Consider the following 20,466-nt stretch of genomic DNA (forward strand, 5'->3'; position numbering starts at 1 on the left):
CGGTGAACATTTGAGAAAGGTGTTAGAAGTATTGAGGAAGGAAGAATTGTACGCTAAGTTTTCAAAGTGTGCATTTTGGTTGGAAGATGTTCAATTCCTCGGTTACATAGTGAACAAAGAAGGTATTAAGGTGGATCCAGCAAAGATAGAAACTGTTGAAAAGTGGGAAACTCCGAAAACTCCGAAACACATACGCCAGTTTTTAGGACTAGCTGGTTACTACAGAAGTTCATCCAAGACTTTTCCAGAATAGCAAAACCCTTGACTGCATTAACGCATAAAGGGAAGAAATGTGAATGGAAGGATGAACAAGAGAAAGCGTTTCAGTTATTGAAGAAAAAGCTAACTACGGCACCTATATTGTCATTGCCTGAAGGGAATGATGATTTTGTGATTTATTGTGATGCATCAAAGCAAGGTCTCTGTTGTGTATTAATACAACGAACGAAGTTGATTGCTTATGCGTCTAGACAATTGAAGATTCACGAACAAAATTATACGACGCATGATTTGGAATTAGGCGCGGTTGTTTTTGCATTAAAGACTTGGAGGCACTACTTATATGGGGTCAAAAGTATTATATATACTGACCACAAAAGTCTTCAACACATATTTAATCAGAAACAACTGAATATGAGGCAGTGTAGGTGGATTGAATTGTTGAATGATTACGACTTTGAGATTCGTTACCACCCGGAGAAGGCAAATGTGGTAGCCGACGCCTTGAGCAGGAAGGACAGAGAATCCATTCGAGTAAAATCTATGAATATAATGATTCACAATAACCTTACTACTCAAATAAAGGAGGCGCAACAAGGAGTTTTAAAAGAGGGAAATTTAAAGGATTAAATACCCAAAGGATCGGAGAAGCATCTTAATATTCGGGAAGACAGAACCCGGTATAGGGCTGAAAGAATTTGGGTACCCAAATTTGGAGATATGAGAGAAATGGTACTTAGAGAAGCTCATAAAACCAGATACTCAATACATCCTGGAACGGAGAAGATGTACAAGGATCTTAAGAAACATTTTTGGTGGCCAGGTATGAAAGCCGATATTGCTAAATATGTAGGAGAATGTTTGACGTGTTCTAAGGTCAAAGCTGAACATCAGAAACCATCAGGTCTACTACAACAACCTGAAATCCCGGAATGGAAATGGGAAAACATTACCATGGATTTCATTACTAAATTGCCAAGGACTGCAAGTGGTTATGATACTATTTGGGTAATAGTTGATCGTCTCACCAAGTCAGCACACTTCCTGCCAATAAGAGAAGATGACAAGATGGAAAAGTTAGCACGACTGTATTTGAAGGAAGTCGTCTCCAGACATGGAATACCAATCTCTATTATCTCTGATAGGGATGACAGATTTATTTCAAGATTCTGGCAGATATTACAGCAAGCATTAGGAACTCGTCTAGACATGAGTACTGCCTATCATCCACAAACTGATGGGCAGAGCAAAAGGACAATACAAACTCTTGAAGACATGCTACGAGCATGTGTTATTGATTTCGGAAACAGTTGGGATCGACATCTACCGTTAGCAGAATTTTCCTACAACAACAGCTATCATTCATGCATTGAGATGGCGCCGTTTGAAGCACTTTATGGTAGAAAGTGCAGGTCTCTGATTTGTTGGAGTGAAGTGGGGGATAGACAGATTATGGGTCCGGAGATAATACAAGAAACTACCGAGAAGATCATCCAAATTCAACAACGGTTGAAAACCGCCCAAAGTCGACAAAAGAGCTACGCCGACATTAAAAGAAAAGACATAGAATTTGAAATTGGAGAGATGGTCATGCTTAAGGTTGCACCTTGGAAAGATGTTGTTCGATTTGGTAAACGAGGGAAATTAAATCCAAGGTATATTGGACCATTCAAGATTATTGATCGTGTCGGACCAGTAGCTTACCGACTTGAGTTACCACAACAACTTGCGAATGTACATAACACTTTCCACGTCTCAAATTTGAAGAAATGTTTTGCTAAAGAAGATCTCACTATTCCGTTGGACGAAATCCAAATCAATGAAAAATTTCAATTCATTGAAGAACCTGTCGAAATAATGGATCGTGAGGTTAAGAGACTTAAACAAAACAAGATACCGATTGTTAAGGTTCGATGGAATGCTCGTAGAGGACCCGAGTTCACCTGGGAGCATGAAGATCAGATGAAGAAGAAATACCCGTATTTATTTCCAGAAGATACGTCAACACCTCCAACTGCTTAAAATTTCGGGACGAAATTTATTTAACGGGTAGGTACTGTAGTGACCCGAACTTTTCCATGTTTATATATATATTAAATGAAATTGTTATTTACATGATTAAGTGTTTCCAACATATTAAGCAATCAAACTTGTTAAGACTTGATTAATTGAAATAGGTTTCATATAGACAATTGACTACCCAAGTTGACCGGTGATTCACGAACGTTAAAACTTGTAAAAACTATATGATGACATATATATGGTTATATATATAGTTAACATGATATTATGATAAGTAAACATATCATTAAGTATATTAATAATGAACTACATATGTAAAAACAAGACTACTAACTTAATGATTTTGAAACGAGACATATATGTAACGATTATCGTTGTAACGACATTTAATGTATATATATCATATTAAGAGATATTCATACATCATAATATCATGATAATATAATAATTTAAAATCTCATTTTATATTATAAACATTGGGTTAACAACATTTAACAATATCGTTAACCTAAAGGTTTCAAAACAACACTTACATGTAACGACTAACGATGACTTAACGACTCAGTTAAAATGTATATACATGTAGTGTTTTAATATGTATTCATACACTTTTGAAAGACTTCAATACACTTATCAAAATACTTCTACTTAACAAAAATGCTTACAATTACATCCTCGTTCAGTTTCATCAACAATTCTACTCGTATGCACCCGTATTCGTATTCGTACAATACACAGCTTTTAGATGTATGTACTATTGGTATATACACTCCAATGATCAGCTCTTAGCAGCCCATGTTGTAGTGACCCGAACTTTTTCATGTTTATATATATTAATTGAGATTGATATTTACATGATTAAATGTTTCCAACATGTTAAGCAATCAAACTTGTTAAGACTTGATTAATTGAAATATGTTTCATATAGACAATTGACCACCCAAGTTGATCGGTGATTCACGAACGTTAAAACTTGTAAAAACTATATGATGACATATATATGGATATATATATAGTTAACATGATACTATGATAAGAAAACATATCATAAAGTATATTAACAATGAACTACATATGTAAAAACAAGACTACTAACTTAATGATTTTTAAACGAGACATATATGTAACGATTATCGTTGTAAAGACATTTAATGTATATATATCATATTAAGAGATATTCATACATGATAATATCATGATAATATAATAATTTAAAATCTCATTTGATATTATAAACATTGGGTTAACAACATTTAACAAGATCGTTAACCTAAAGGTTTCAAAACAACACTTACATGTAACGACTAACGATGACTTAACGACTCAGTTAAAATGTATATACATGTAGTGTTTTAATATGTATTTATACACTTTTGAAAGACTTCAATACACTTATCAAAATACTTCTACTTAACAAAAATTCTTACAATTACATCCTCGTTCAGTTTCATCAACAATTCTACTCGTATGCACCCGTATTCGTACTCGTACAATACACAGCTTTTAGATGTATGTACTATTGGTATATACACTCCAATGATCAGCTCTTAGCAGCCCATGTGAGTCACCTAACACATGTGGGAACCATCATTTGGCAACTAGCATGAAATATCTCATAATATTACAAAAATATGAGTAATCATTCATGACTTATTTACATGAAAACAAAATTACATATCCTTTATATCTAATCCATACACCAACGACCAAAAACACCTACAAAAACTTTCATTCTTCAATTTTCTTCATCTAATTGATCTCTCTCAAGTTCTATCTTCAAGTTCTAAGTGTTCTTCATAAATTCCAAAAGTTCTAGTTTCATAAAATCAAGAATACTTTCAAGTTTACTAGCTCACTTCCAATCTTGTAAGGTGATCATCCAACCTCAAGAAATCTTTGTTTCTTACAGTAGGTTATCATTTTAATACAAGGTAATAATCATATTCAAACTTTGGTTCAATTTCTATAACTATAACAATCTTATTTCAAGTGATGATCTTACTTGAACTTGTTTTCGTGTCATGATTCTGCTTCAAGAACTTCGAGCCATCCAAGGATCCATTGAAGCTAGATCCATTTTTATCTTTTTCAGTAGGTTTATCCAAGGAAATTAAGGTAGTAATGATGTTCATAACATCATTCGATTCATACATATAAAGCTATCTTATTCGAAGGTTTAAACTTGTAATCACTAGAACATAGTTTAGTTAATTCTAAACTTGTTCGCAAACAAAAGTTAATCCTTCTAACTTGACTTTTAAAATCAACTAAACACATGTTCTATATCTATATGATATGCTAACTTAATGATTTAAAAGCTGGAAACACGAAAAACACCGTAAAACCGGATTTACGCCGTCGTAGTAACACCGCGGGCTGTTTTGGGTTTGTTAATTAAAAACTATGATAAACTTTGATTTAAAAGTTGTTATTCTGAGAAAATGATTTTTATTATGAACATGAAACTATATCCAAAAATTATGATTAAACTCAAAGTGGAAGTATGTTTTCTAAAATGGTCATCTAGACGTCGTTCTTTCGACTGAAATAACTACCTTTACAAAAACGACTTGTAACTTATTTTTCCCACTATAAACCTATACTTTTCTGTTTAGATTCATAAAATAGAGTTCAATATGAAACCATAGCAATTTGATTCACTCAAAACGGATTTAAAATGAAGAAGTTATGGGTAAAACAAGATTGGATAATTTTTCTCATTTTAGCTACGTGAAAATTGGTAACAAATCTATTCCAACCATAACTTAATCAACTTGTATTGTATATTATGTAATCTTGAGATACCATAGACACGTATACAATGTTTCGACCTATCATGTCGACACATCTATATATATTTCGGAACAACCATAGACACTCTATATGTGAATGTTGGAGTTAGCTATACAGGGTTGAGGTTGATTCCAAAATATATATAGTTTGAGTTGTGATCAATACTGAGATACGTATACACTGGGTCGTGGATTGATTCAAGATAATATTTATCGATTTATTTCTGTACATCTAACTGTGGACAACTAGTTGTAGGTTACTAACGAGGACAGCTGACTTAATAAACTTAAAACATCGAAATATATTAAAAGTGTTGTAAATATATTTTGAACATACTTTGATATATATGTATATATTGTTATAGGTTCGTGAATCAACCAGTGGCCAAGTCTTACTTCCCGACGAAGTAAAAATCTGTGAAAGTGAGTTATAGTCCCACTTTTAAAATCTAATATTTTTGGGATGAGAATACATGCAGGTTTTATAAATGATTTACAAAATAGACACAAGTACGTGAAACTACATTCTATGGTTGAATTATCGAAATCGAATATGCCCCTTTTTATTAAGTCTGGTAATCTAAGAATTAGGGAACAGACACCCTAATTGACGCGAATCCTAAAGATAGATCTATTGGGCCTAACAAACCCCATCCAAAGTACCGGATGCTTTAGTACTTCGAAATTTATATCATATCCGAAGGGTGTCCCGGAATGATGGGGATATTCTTATATATGCATCTTGTTATTGTCGGTTACCAGGTGTTCACCATATGAATGATTTTTATCTCTATGTATGGGATGTGTATTGAAATATGAAATCTTGTGGTCTATTGTTACGATTTGATATATATAGGTTAAACCTATAACTCACCAACATTTTTGTTGACGTTTAAAGCATGTTTATTCTCAGGTGAATACTAAGAGCTTCCGCTGTTGCATACTAAAATAAGGACAAGATTTGGAGTCCATGTTTGTATGATATTGTGTAAAAACTGCATTCAAGAAACTGATTTCGATGTAACATATTTGTATTGTAAACCATTATGTAATGGTCGTGTGTAAATAGGATATTTTAGATTATCATTATTTGATAATCTACGTAAAGCTTTTTAAACCTTTATTTATGAAATAAAGGTTATGGTTTGTTTTAAAAATGAATGCAGTCTTTGAAAAATGTCTCATATAGAGGTCAAAACCTCGCAACGAAATCAATTAATATGGAACGTTTTTAATCAATAAGAACGGGACATTTCACATGTGAGTCACCTAACACATGTGGGAACCATCATTTGGCAACTAGCATGAAATATCTCATAAAATTACAAAAATATGAGTAATCATTCATGACTTATTTACATGAAAACAAAATTACATATCCTTTATATCTAATCCATACACCAACGACCAAAAACATCTACAAACACTTTCATTCTTCAATTTTCTTCATCTAATTGATCTCTCTCAAGTTCTATCTTCAAGTTCAAAGTGTTCTTCATAAATTCTACAAGTTCTAGTTTCATAAAATCAAGAATACTTCCAAGTTTGCTAGCTTACTTCCAATCTTGTAGAGTGATCATCCAACCTCAAGAAATCTTTCTTATTTACAGTAAGATATCTTTCTAATACAAGGTAATACTCATATTCAAACTTTGATTCAAATTCTATAACTATAACAATCTTATTTCGAGTGAAAATCTTACTTGAACTGTTTTCGTGTCATGATTCTGCTTCAAGAACTTTCAAGCCATCCAATGATCCTTTGAAGCTAGATCCATTTTTCTCATTTCCAGTAGCTTTATCCAGAAAACTTGAGGTGGTAATGATGGTCATAACATCATTCGATTCATACATATAAAGCTATCTTATTCGAAGGTTTAAACTTGTAATCACTAGAACATAGTTTAGTTAATTCTAAACTTGTTCGCAAACAAAAGTTAATCCTTCTAACTTGACTTTTAAAATCAACTAAATACATGTTCTATATCTATATGATATGCTAACTTAATGATTTAAAACCTGGAAACACGAAGAACACTGTAAAACCGGACATACGCCGTCGTAGTAACACCGCGGGCTGTTTTGGGTTAGTTAATTAAAAACTATGATAAACTTTGATTTAAAAGTTGTTCTTCTGGGAAAATGATTTTTCTTATGAACATGAAGCTATATCCAAAAATCATGGTTAAACTCAAAGTGAAAGTATGTTTTTCAAAATTGTCATCAAGATGTCGTTCTTTCGACGGAAATATCTACCTCTTTCAAAAACGACTTGTAACTTGTATTTCTGACTATAAACTTATACTTTTTCTATTTAGATTCATAAAGTTAAGTTCAATACGAAACCGTGGCCACTGGAATCACTCAAAACGGATTAGAAACGAAGAAATGGCGAGCAAAACAAAGTTGGTAAAAACTACTCATTTTAGCTACGTGAAAATTGGTAACAAATCTATTATAACCATAACTTAATCAACTTGTATTGTATATTATGTAATCTTGAGATACCATAGACACGTATACAATGTTTCGACCTATCATGTCGACACATCTATATATATTTCGGAACAACCATAGACACTCTATATGTGAATGTTGGAGTTAGCTATACAGGGTTGAGGTTGATTCCAAAATATATATAGTTTGAGTTGTGATCAATACTGAGATATGTATACACTGGGTCGTGGATTGATTCAAGATAATATATATCAATTTATTTCTGTACATCTAACTGTAGACAACTAGTTGTAGGTTACTAACGAGGACAGCTGACTTAATAAACTTAAAACATCAAAATGTATTAAAAGTGTTGTAAATTTATTTTGAACATACTTTGATATATATGTACGTATTTTTTATAGGTTCGTGAATCGACCAGTGGCCAAGTCTTACTTCCCGACGAAGTAAAAATCTATGAAAGTGAGTTATAGTCCCACTTTTAAAATCTAATATTTTTGGGATGAGAATACATGCAGGTTTTATAAATGATTTACAAAATAGACACAAGTACGTGAAACTACATTCTATGGTTGAATTATCGAAATCGAATATGCCCCTTTTTATTAAGTCTGGTAATCTAAGAATTAGGGAACAGACACCCTAATTGACGCGAATCCTAAAGATAGATCTATTGGGCCTAACAAACCCCATCCAAAGTACCGGATGCTTTAGTACTTCGAAATTTATATCATATCCGAAGGGTGTCCCAGAATGATGGGGATATTCTTATATATGCATCTTGTTAATGTCGGTTACCTGGTGTTCACCATATGAATGATTTTTATCTCTATGTATGGTATGTTTATTGAAATATGAAATCTTGTGGTCTATTGTTACGATTTGATATATATATATATATAGGTTAAACCTATAACTCACCAACATTTTTGTTGACGTTTTAAGCATGTTTATTCTCAGGTGATTATTAAGAGCTTCCGCTGTCGCATACTTAAATAAGGACAAGATTTGGAGTCCATGCTTGTATGCTATTGTGTAAAAACTGCATTCAAGAAACTTATTTCGTTGTAACATATTTGTATTGTAAACCATTATGTAATAGTCGTGTGTAAACAGGATATTTTAGATTATCATTATTTGATAATCTACGTAAAGCATTTTAAACCTTTATTGATGAAATAAAGGTTATGGTTTGTTTTAAAATGAATGCAGTCTTTGAAAAACGTCTCATATAGAGGTCAAAACCTCGCAACGAAATCAATTAATATGGAACATTTTTAATCAATAAGAACGGGACATTTCAGAAGGGGTAAACCATTATGGTTTGTTACTTCCCATTCGGGAAACGATATCATCGGAGACTTTACCCAAGTTGTTTATCAAAGAGGTGATATCAAGACATGGGGTTCCTATATCTATTGTTTCGGATCGAGATACTCGTTTCACTTCTCGGTTTTGGAATAATTTTCATGAAGATATGGGTACTCAATTAAAAATGAGCACGGCGAATCATCCTCAAATGGACGGTCAAACCGAGCGTACGAATCAAACGTTGGAGGATATGTTAAGGGCGTGTGTTATTGATTTCAGTGGTAATTGGGATGAGCACTTACCATTGGAGGAATTCTCGTACAATAATAGTTACCACACTAGTATTGGGATGCCACCTTATGAGATGCTCTATGGGCGTAGATGTCGAACTCCTATTTGTTGGGGAGAAGTGGGACAAAGAGAAATTGGGAGTACCGATATGGTTTTGGAGACGAATAGTAAGATCGAGATGATTCGGGCTCGACTTAAAGTGGCACAAGATAGACAAAAGTCTTATGCCGATAAAGGTAGGAGACCGATTGAGTTTCAAGAAGGTGATATGGTGATGCTTAAGGTTTTTCCATGGAAGGATGTTATTCGGTTTCGAAAGCGAGGAAAGTTAGCTCCTCGGTTTATTGGTCCTTTCAAGGTTTTGGCACGTGTTGGTGAGGTTGTTTATAGACTAGAGTTGCCCGATGATCTTACGGGGATTCATAATGCGTTTCATGTTTCCCATCTCCGTAAGTGTCTTGCGGATTACTCGACTTGGGAGCCGTTAGATGAGATTGCGTTGAATAACAAGCTAGAGTATGCGGAAGAGCCGATTTCAATCCTTGATGAAAAGGTTAAAATGTTGCGGAACAAAGAAGTGCGGACCTTTAAGGTCCAATGGCGTCACCGAAAGAGTTCTGAGTTTACATGGGAAATCGAAGAATTCGTTTTGGTTTATCTTCCGGCATGTCATGCGGCTTGGATAGCGAGGACGCAATCCGAATCAAGTGGGGAGAGTTGTAAGACCCAAGTTTGGAATGTACATAGTGTATATATTTTATTTGCTGGCGGCAGTGATTTTCAGTTTTAAGCCGCGGCGCGGCCTGGAGGCCCGCGGCGCGGCTAGGCTCTGACGGAAATCTCTACTTTTTATTTAATTATATGAAGGGAAATTTGGTATTTTTGCTTGGTGGACAACTTTAAGGCCCTAGATCAGTTTTGGTGAGCCTCATTACTCCACTTTCATCTACCTTATCTCTTTCCACTTAATTTCTAGAGAGAGAGAAAGTTCTAGAGTGAGAGAGCTCCAATAAAGGAAGAAGGAGGTTGAATCGGGTCTTAGTCCAAGTTTTAAAGTTGTTCCTTATGTCTCTAGCTACACTTGGATAGTCGCTATAAGTTCTAACTCTATATTTTGAGTTTCAATTGGTTAATGGCTAGGGTTTTGGGTTACTAGAGACTTGTATGACCCATTTGGGAGTAAAATGGGTGAATTTGGGTTATGTTGATGTAAGAAAAACCCTAATGATAATAATCTAGGGTTTGGTCTTATAAAATGAGATTTGTAAGTATTAGTTGTGTTGTTAGGCATTAACACACTTGTTTAATGTCGAAAGAATTATAAATGGGTCATGTTTGACTAAAGTTATTAGAGTAAGTGTTAAAATGGGCCAAATAGGTAAGGTTGACCTAGTTTGGGTAAAATGGGTATGAGAAGACCCAAAATGGTGTTAGTTGATGATGTTGGACTATAATCACTAGTTTATGGTGATTTATAGCGGGTCTTGGCCATTTATGGGCGGTTTTGGGTGTAAGTGAGCCATTTAATGCTTTTGGGTCATTAAATGCTCAAGGGTGAGTATTGTGGTTAATTCCACTAGTTGTGTGTTTGAATATGTACTTGTGTACTAGGTACTTTGCTCGAAGCGTACGGAAACATTAAATCACCACCGACGTGTTAAGGTGAGTGGAATAATTATATGCGTGCATATATGATGTATTTATTTGTGTAGTTTGAGTTGTGAAGTGTCGATGTGTTAAGACACCACTACTCATGTGGCGAGTGAAGTGTCGACGTGTTAAGACACCACTCGGGAGTGAAACATCGACGTGTTAAGATGCCACTCCGAGAGATGTAGCGAGTGAAGTGTCGATGTGTTAAGACACCACTCGGGGTGAAGTGTCGACGTGTTAAGACACCACCCGGGGTGAAGTATCGACATGTTAAGTGTGATGACCCGGGAATTTCCAACCAAATTTAAACTTAATCCTAATATGATTTCGATACGATAAGCAAAGTATATTAAACTGAATTTCAAAACTTTTGAACTGTTATTATATATTAAATTATCCTGTGACCATTCCCGACAATTTACGAACCTTTAATTGTAACTAGAAATGTAAATATAAATAAGTATATATGTAAATAATTATATGCGTGAGTTTCATTTGATCCCTTTTACTCTTTACATTTTTGGGGCTGAGAATACATGCAAATGTTTTATTAACTGTTTTACAATAATTATATGCGTGAGTTTCATTTGATCCCTTTTACTCTTTACATTTTTGGGCTGAGAATACATGTAAATGCTTTATTAACTGTTTTACAATATTTATATGCGTGAGTTTCATTACTCCCTTTTTAAATGCTTTCGCAATATATATTTTTGGGACTGAGAATACATGCGCTGTTTTTATAACTGTTTTACGAAATAGACACAAGTAATTGAAACTACATTATATGGTTGAATGATCGAAATCGAATATGCCCCTTTTTAGTCTGGTAATCTAAGAATTAGGTAACAGACACCCTAATTGACGCGAATCCTAAAGGTAGATCTATCGGGCCCAACAAGCCCCATCCAAAGTACCGGATGCTATAGTACTTCGAAATTTATATCATGTCCGAAGGAGGATCCTGGAATGATGGGGATATTCTTATATGCATATTGTGAATGTCGGTTACTAGGTGTTCAATCCATATGAATGATATTTTTGTCTCTATGCATGGGACGTATATTCAGAAGAAATGAAAATCTTGTGGTCTATTAAAATGATGGGAATGATTATTTATGTTAAACTAATGAACTCACCAACCTTTTGGTTGACACTTGAAAGCATGTTTATTCTCAGGTACGAAAGAAATCTTCCGCTGTGCATTTGCTCATTTTAGGGATATTACTTTGAGTCATTCATGACATATTGCAAAAGACGTTGCATTCGAGTCGTTGAGTTCATCAAGATTAATATTAAGTCAATTATAGTTAGATATATTATGAAATGGTATGCATACCGTCAACTTTCGATGTAATGAAATATTATCTTTTCAAAAACGAATGCAATGTTTGTAAAATGTATCATATAGAGGTCAAGTACCTCGCGATGTAATCAACTATTGTGAATCGTTTATAATCAATACGGACTTCGTCCGGATGGATTAGGACGGGTCCTTTCAGTTGGTATCAGAGCGATGGTCTTAGCGAACCAGGTCTTGCATTAGTGTGTCTAATTGATAGTCGTTAGGATGCATTCGTGAGTCTGGACATCGACCGTGTCTGCATGTCAAAAGTTTTGCTTATCATTTTTGTCGAAAATCATCTGCTTATCATCCTTAGGAAATTACCTACTCATTATTCTTAGTCTAGACACGTTTTACTGCATTGATTGCATGAATAGTGTATAGACAAATCCATATCTTAGCGTATCTGTTACTGTAGACTTTATCTGACACGTTTCCTTAATTTCCTCTGGGATCTAAGGGATCTTCTGTACTATATTAGATATTCTATATAATTAGAATATTATCCGATAACCAAAAATTATTTCATATCGAAAATCCTCTAACTGATCATAAGAGATGGAACCTACACCTAGCTTGGATTCCATTAGTTCCGGAAGCAATTTCGAGATGCGTATTGAAGTAGACATCGAAGTCCATGAACCCGAAGTGTCTCCACCGTTTAGCTATTTTTCTTTCTGGAGGAGATGGGGGTGGGTCCGAGACTTACTCACTCGATGGAGAAACGAAGAAGGCGAACCCTATCGTGAACCAAACTTACCTGCTAACATCGGAGAAAACGATGTACTCACCGGTGAACCTATACGCAACACTGTTTTTCACCCTTCTTGCTAAAGTTTTCCACCTCGAAGGTTGCATTACTGCAATCTTAGAAAATATTCAACCTCTACTTCCGAATATCAATCAAAGGGGAATATTAGAAGAAGTTAGGGAACTTCGAATTGATAATCAAGATCTATCGAATCAGATGACTGGATGGATAGAAATGATAAAGGGTAGGATAGAAACCCTGACAAGAATGGTGCGTGATCTACAAGCTATACTTACTACACCAACACCATCACCAACCTCAGCATCAACAACACTTGTAGCACCGACAGCAACAGTACCACCATCAGCAGCACCAGCAGCATAACCAATACCAACAACAACAACATCATCACACGTCTCAACCTCGCAATCTATACCTCAAGCATAATCATCATTCTACAAATCGTTCTACATAAACTATCTTCGTCCTTCATGGAAATTATGTAACCTCTAATGTTATAGAGATTATGTACTCTAGTTCTAGCCGTAAATCTGATGAGTTTAATATCACATTGACTCATTAAATCCATGATTACGTCTGAAGAAAATATATATGTATATATGTTTTAATAAAGATTGTAATTAAAAGTTTTATTGTACAAACTGTTAATAGTGAAAATATTTTAACGGGTAGGTAATACCCGAGAAATATTTAGATTCCACATTAATGAGTTAAACTGTACATTCTTCGAATTTGATTCAACGATCATTTACTATCCTATTTACAACCACCGATATACGTATCCGTTCACCAAAGAATAACTATTTTCATTCAAATTCAATTTCATATTTGGATTTTGACTTATCAGAATTCAACAAGTGGCATAATGAAGAAATAATGGACACAATAAAAATTGATTAGAAACGGACTAATTAACAATATGAACTTTTGTTAAGAATCCACGCTAACAAAATCCTAGCTAACTGTTCCTAGCTAACTGATTACATTTTATTTATCGCAGTTTATTTATCGCAATTTAATTATCGCAATTTTATTTATCGTCATTTAATTTCTGTTATTTACTTTACGCATTTTATTTATCGTCATTTAATTTCTGTTATTTATTTTACGCATTTTAAGTATCGGGACACGTATACAAGGTTTTGACATATCATATCGACGCATATATATATTATTTGGAATAACCATAGACACTCTATATGCTGTAATGATCGAGTTCGCTATACAGGGTTGAGGTTGATTCTACCATAATATATATACTTTGAGTTGTGATCGAGTCTGAGACATGTACACGGGTCACGATACGTATTAATTAATTCGAATATTATATAGTAAACTATATATGAATTATTATTTGTACACTGCTAACTGTGGACTATCAACATTGGACAATTAAAATGAATTAAAATATTGATTATAACATATGAAACTAAACAATTCTTCAAGTTTGTCACTTGATTTCATCTTAAACCTCATTTGTATCTTGACGATTACAATCTGCGTTCAAACCTTTCATGATTCTTGAAAACACCTCAATCGATAGGATGAAACAACCGCACTTCATCTACGGAAGGAAAGATTTATGCATATAGTTATGCACCTGAGAAACTCTCGGCAACTGAGTAAACGTTTAACGCGTAACTGTTCTAATTCCTTAGTGTTATTATTACCCAAAATAACTTGGTAATTCCTTTCAAAGTAGCAACTTTTGTCACAGCTCCAGCGAGTCAACTTTGACTTTTAATTCGAAATAACCTTATTATAACCTTGATATATATGCGTGCTCTTTTATCGTTACTGGTGAACCTTTTATATTCCACCATAATACCATCAGCGTTTAATCATCTAAAAACACAATTCTCCTGAAACCACCTCAGATTGATAACCGATGATTCAGATATCGTAGCATTAAATGCAGAGGAAACAGAAAAATTGTAGATGGTCTAAACGGCCAAAAGTTTGATGATAAAGAAGGGAGTTTTAGGAACGCTCGATAGAAAATTTGGTACTGAAAAACAGATTGAGCAAACCATGAAGGAGACTAAGGCCAAATACAAGTAACATACCATATGTTCAAAGAATCCAAGTAATTATGGATCCGATGAAACCTTCAACGAATATCTTGCTCCGTACTTATGTTAAAATTTTGCGAAAAATCTTTCTCCATCAACCATCGAACTTAGAAATTCCAAAATATCATCATAAATATCTTCGATATTTCTGAGGATATTTTCATAAATATTCTTGTCCGAAATTATTTATCTCTTCCTTCTATCTATATTACATCATAAAGGAAACTACTTTAGTTTCTAAATTTCTTTAAAATTTGAGTTTGAATTATGAATGATTTTGAAGTGGTGTTGGAAATTGATGCATGAGTTAGTATAATATAATGACACTTGATCAACGTGATTATATTACAGTAAGTCATGCTGAGTTTCTAATGGAACGTGATGATTCACAGATTATAACGTCATCATGTACCATGTTACATGACTCTTACATTCTATCTAATATATAAACGTATCAAGAACATAAATTCCTGATAATTCTATCTTTTCTCCTGAAATCTGGTGACTTAACCAATCAAGATCGTGCTATTACAATCTCGCTGTTAGAACATTTGTTATGTTCATCCAAAATTACATACCTAAGAATTCTAGACCATTATTCGCTTGACTTAAAAGTCGGGAAGAGAAGACAAGAGCATGAAGCTCCGATATATAAGGGAAAATATAAAGCCCAATGACAACACTGAAATTACAAACCGTGTATATTAATACGAATAGCAGTACAAAGACACGATAGAATTGAGAATAGTATCACCCCAAGGTAATAGTAGAAGTAAACCGATTTTTTTCCAGTGAAAGATTGAAAAGAAGGATGACAAAAATGATAATTAGAAAAAAGAACTGGATTAAGCATTTCCACAATCGTTTGGATGTATGAACTAAGAAAGAAAGTATAGGAATGGTGAGAATAATGGAACGGAAAAGTTTAATTTATAATGGGAATATCAGACAGAGTAATCGAGGCAGATCACCGTATTTAATTATAGAGATCTTAATTTTCTTATTCGTCGAAGAATCAAATCTTTTAGATTTCGAAGATTTTCTTTAAATTCCTTGAATTCCGGAATTCAACCCTGACTCTGTCAAAAGTTAAAATGAATCTTTACTTTTCTATTTCACTTTTTGGTGATAGCTTCATTCGTACTCTTCGAATAATCGAATTATTTTTTTATCTATATTACTTAATGATGATAAAACTCAATTTATTAACTCATATTCATCATGAAAACATTTTTATTGTTAGCCATGACCATCTCACTCAAATTTCGGGACGAAATTTCTTTAACGGGTAGGTACTGTGATGACCCCGGGAATTTCCAACCAAATTTAAACTTAATCCTTATATGATTTCGATACGATAAGCAAAGTCTATTAAACTGAATTTCAAAACTTTTGAACTGTTATTATATATTAAATTATCCTGTGACCATTCCCGACGATTCACGAACCTTTAATTGTAACTAGAAATGTAAATATAAATAAGTATATATGTAAATAATTATATGCGTGAGTTTCATTTGATCCCTTTTACTCTTTACATTTTTGGGGCTGAGAATACATGCAAATGTTTTATTAACTGTTTTACAATAATTATATGTGTGAGTTTCATTTGATCCCTTTTACTCTTTACATTTTTGGGGTGAGAATACATGTAAATGCTTTATTAACTGTTTTACAATATTTATATGCGTGAGTTTCATTACTCCCTTTTTAAATGCTTTCGCAATATATATTTTTGGGACTGAGAATACATGCGCTGTTTTTATAACTGTTTTACGAAATAGACACAAGTAATTGAAACTACATTATATGGTTGAATGATCGAAATCGAATATGCCCCTTTTTAGTCTGGTAATCTAAGAATTAGGGAACAGACACCCTACTTGATGCGAATCCTAAAGGTAGATCTATCGGGCCCAACAAGCCCCATCCAAAGTACCGGATGCTTTAGTACTTCAAAATTTATATCATGTCCGAAGGAGGATCCCGGAATGATGGGGATATTCTTATATGCATATTGTGAATGTCGGTTACCAGGTGTTCAATCCATATGAATGATATTTTTGTCTCTATGCATGGAACGTATATTCAGAAGAAATGAAAATCTTGTGGTCTATTAAAATGATGGGAATGATTATTTATGTTAAACTAATGAACTCACCAACCTTTTGGTTGACACTTGAAAGCATGTTTATTCTCAGGTACGAAAGAAATCTTCCACTGTGCATTTGCTCATTTTAGGGATATTACTTGGAGTCATTCATGACATATTTCAAAAGACGTTGCATTCGAGTCGTTGAGTTCATCAAGATTAATATTAAGTCAATTATAGTTAGATATATTATGAAATGGTATGCATACCGTCAACTTTCGATGTAATGAAATATTGTCTTTTAAAAAACGAATGCAATGTTTGTAAAATGTATCATATAGAGGTCAAGTACCTCGCGATGTAATCAACTATTGTGAATCGTTTATAATCAATACGGACTTCGTCCGGATGGATTAGGACGGGTCCTTTCATTAAGATACCACCCGTGGGGTTAGTGTACGACGTGTTAAGTGCACTAACGGTATTTATGAACGCCAATGGGAAATTAAAGTACCGTTCCTTGTACGATTGGTTAACCATGGTTGTGAGTTGTATTGTAGCATATTATATTGTGCGAGTTGTATGCTTTGCTACGCTAGCTTATGTGGTCGAAGGTTTTGTATTATACTTGTGATGGTATGATTATTTATATTGCTAGCATGTATGCGGTAAATGCGTAAGTGATTTCAAGTAAGTAGGTTGTATATGTAATCGTATAATTATTGCATTCACTAAGTGTTAGCTTACCCTCTCGTTGTTTACCATTTTAGGCTCTGGCGTGGATAAGGGCAAAGGTATCCAGTTGGACTAGTGACTCTCGAAAATTATAGCTTTTGGAAGTTCGACCAAGATATGGGTAGTTTAAACCCCAAACACCATGCTCTAAGTGTCGTTTGGAAGTTAAACTTTTTGTGGTCGAGACTTATATTTTGAATTGTAATGAGCAATGATGCTCGGTGGTCAAATATTCGAATGGGAGTCTTAAAACATGTAAACTTTTCTTATTGATGTGGCACGAAGCCTTTTGAAACGTTGGATCTTGTGTTAGCAAGAAAATTGGCACTTGTGTAAATTTTGTTAGTTTGAATCTGCATCAGACATAAGCCGCGCCGCGGCCCTCATGGGCGCGCCGCGGGTTATAAAAGGATTTGGAGGTCGAGGGTTTTAAAGGTCCTGACCCTCTAAAACTGTATTGAGCCGCGCCGCGGCTGGTCAGACCGCGCCGCGGGCTAAGCCTAACAGACCAGGTTGGCTTATATAAAAAAATATATATATTTTCGTGTCGATTTCTGGTTGGGTAGTTACAATTTTCGATATTAGGGTTTAGAAATTAGGGTTTATAGGGTTTAGATATTAGGGTTTAGAAATTTAAGGTTTAGGGTTTATATTTAGGGTTTAGATTTGGGATTTAGATTGAGTTTTTAACACGAACGGTTTAGAGTTTAGGGTTTAGGGTTTAGGGTTTGGTGTTTTGGGTTTATGGAATAAACTCAAAACACCAAACCCTAAACCCTAAACTCTAAAATCTAAATCGGGCTAAAGTTTACCTCACAAAACATGAAGAAAAAAAACGTTCACATTCTTCACGAACAATATTATCTTGAATGTTATTTTTCTTGATCGTTTTCCCGCCTAAATAATAACATTCATCATGAAGTGTCTTTTCTAAATGTTCATATTTTCGTGTGATCTTGATGCCGGGAAAAAAAATTCCAAAAAAAACGAAAAAAAAAATTTGCTTCCCCCCGATTAGTTACTTCCCCATTGATCCTGCCCATATATATATATATATATATATATATATATATATATATACACACACACACAAACACACACACACACACACACACACACAAATATCCCAAGGTCCCTTAACCTTAACCTCATGAAGGTTGGTCGAACACTCACGCACCCTAGTGAATCCGAAAACTCACGCGATTCACTACCCTAAGCCATAACAACCATGGGGATGACCGAAAACTCACGCGTCCTAGTAAATTCAAAAACTCACACGATTCACTTCCCATAACCACAACTACAACAATGGGAATTTCCGAAAACTCATGTGACATTGTGAATCCGAAAACTCACGTGATTCACTTCCCAACTCACAACAACAATATCAACGGGGCCGACTTACTCACGCCAATGTGAATCCGAAAACTCACGCGATTCACTACCCCAAGGGTGATAACCCAAAACGCACAAACGTGCCAAGTGGACCCGAAACTCACGGGGTCCATTCTCCCACACACATGTAAAGTGAAGCCGAACGCACAAGGATCATTCGACCCTACCCGCACTCATCCTATGCATACATATGCATTTAATATATTTACACTCACCTTTTGTCGCCTTGATGAATGCAAATCAAATCCGCAATCCACCAATGGATAGTACCTGATCCATTATTACATAAACAAACAACACAATTAGGGTGGATTATAACCCACCCCAAATTGACACTTAGTGCAATTTTGACTCAATTGCACTTCCAAGCATAACTTGTGCCCAAACTAACCAATAATCACTAACACTAGTGAAAATAGTCCTAAAACACCAACTTAGCCAAAACACAAGTGTTAAACACTTGTCTTCCCCAAAATCAAGTTAGAAACCCTAATTTTGACCCATTTCAAAATCAAGCTTTCAATCACGCTCTTACGAGTTCAAACATCAACACAATCACTAGTTTACACACTTTCAAGTGATTATCACTAACTTTTAGACCCAAACATGGTCAACCAGTCTTCCAACCCAAAACCCACCAACAATGAGTCTAAAATCCAATTACTAGCTAAAATAAACCCACTTCATGAGCATCAATGGGTTTCTACTACCCAAAACTCAAACCCTAACTTGAATATCAATTTTAAACAAAAGAAATTCGGATTTGAGACTTACCACAACACCAATTTGTAGCGTAGCAAAGGATATTCCAAGATGTACAATCGATTTGGATGGAAATCACCACCTTCTTCCTTAATTCAAGCTTTCTCACTCTACAGCTAGGGTTTCTCACTCTAAAAGAGATAAGAGTGTTTGTGTGGGTGAAATGAGATCTAAAACTGAAATCTAGATCAGTTTTAATGGCTCCAAACTGACACTCAAGTGAAAAGACCAATATACCCCTCATTTAACCAAAAAAACGTGTTTAAAACTGCTCCCTGACCAAAACCTCGCGACCGCGAGGGGTGAAGTCGCACCCGCAAACCAGCAATACAACAACCTGAATCCCTGCTTTAATCTGGCGACCGCGAGGCGGGGGGTCGCGACCGCGACCTACTTGGTTCAGCTTTTCTTCGTTTTTCAATTTTAATTCAAACGTGGTTAATGTTTAATCATTCCACAAGCTCAACTACATAATTATGAACTTAAATGAAACGGGGTGTTACAGGGCGATAATAGCTCCTCTGCATCCCAAAGCATGCTGGGAGGAA

This window comes from Rutidosis leptorrhynchoides, chromosome 3 (assembly GCF_046630445.1).
Source record: "Rutidosis leptorrhynchoides isolate AG116_Rl617_1_P2 chromosome 3, CSIRO_AGI_Rlap_v1, whole genome shotgun sequence".
NCBI classification, from domain to species: Eukaryota; Viridiplantae; Streptophyta; class Magnoliopsida; order Asterales; family Asteraceae; genus Rutidosis; species Rutidosis leptorrhynchoides.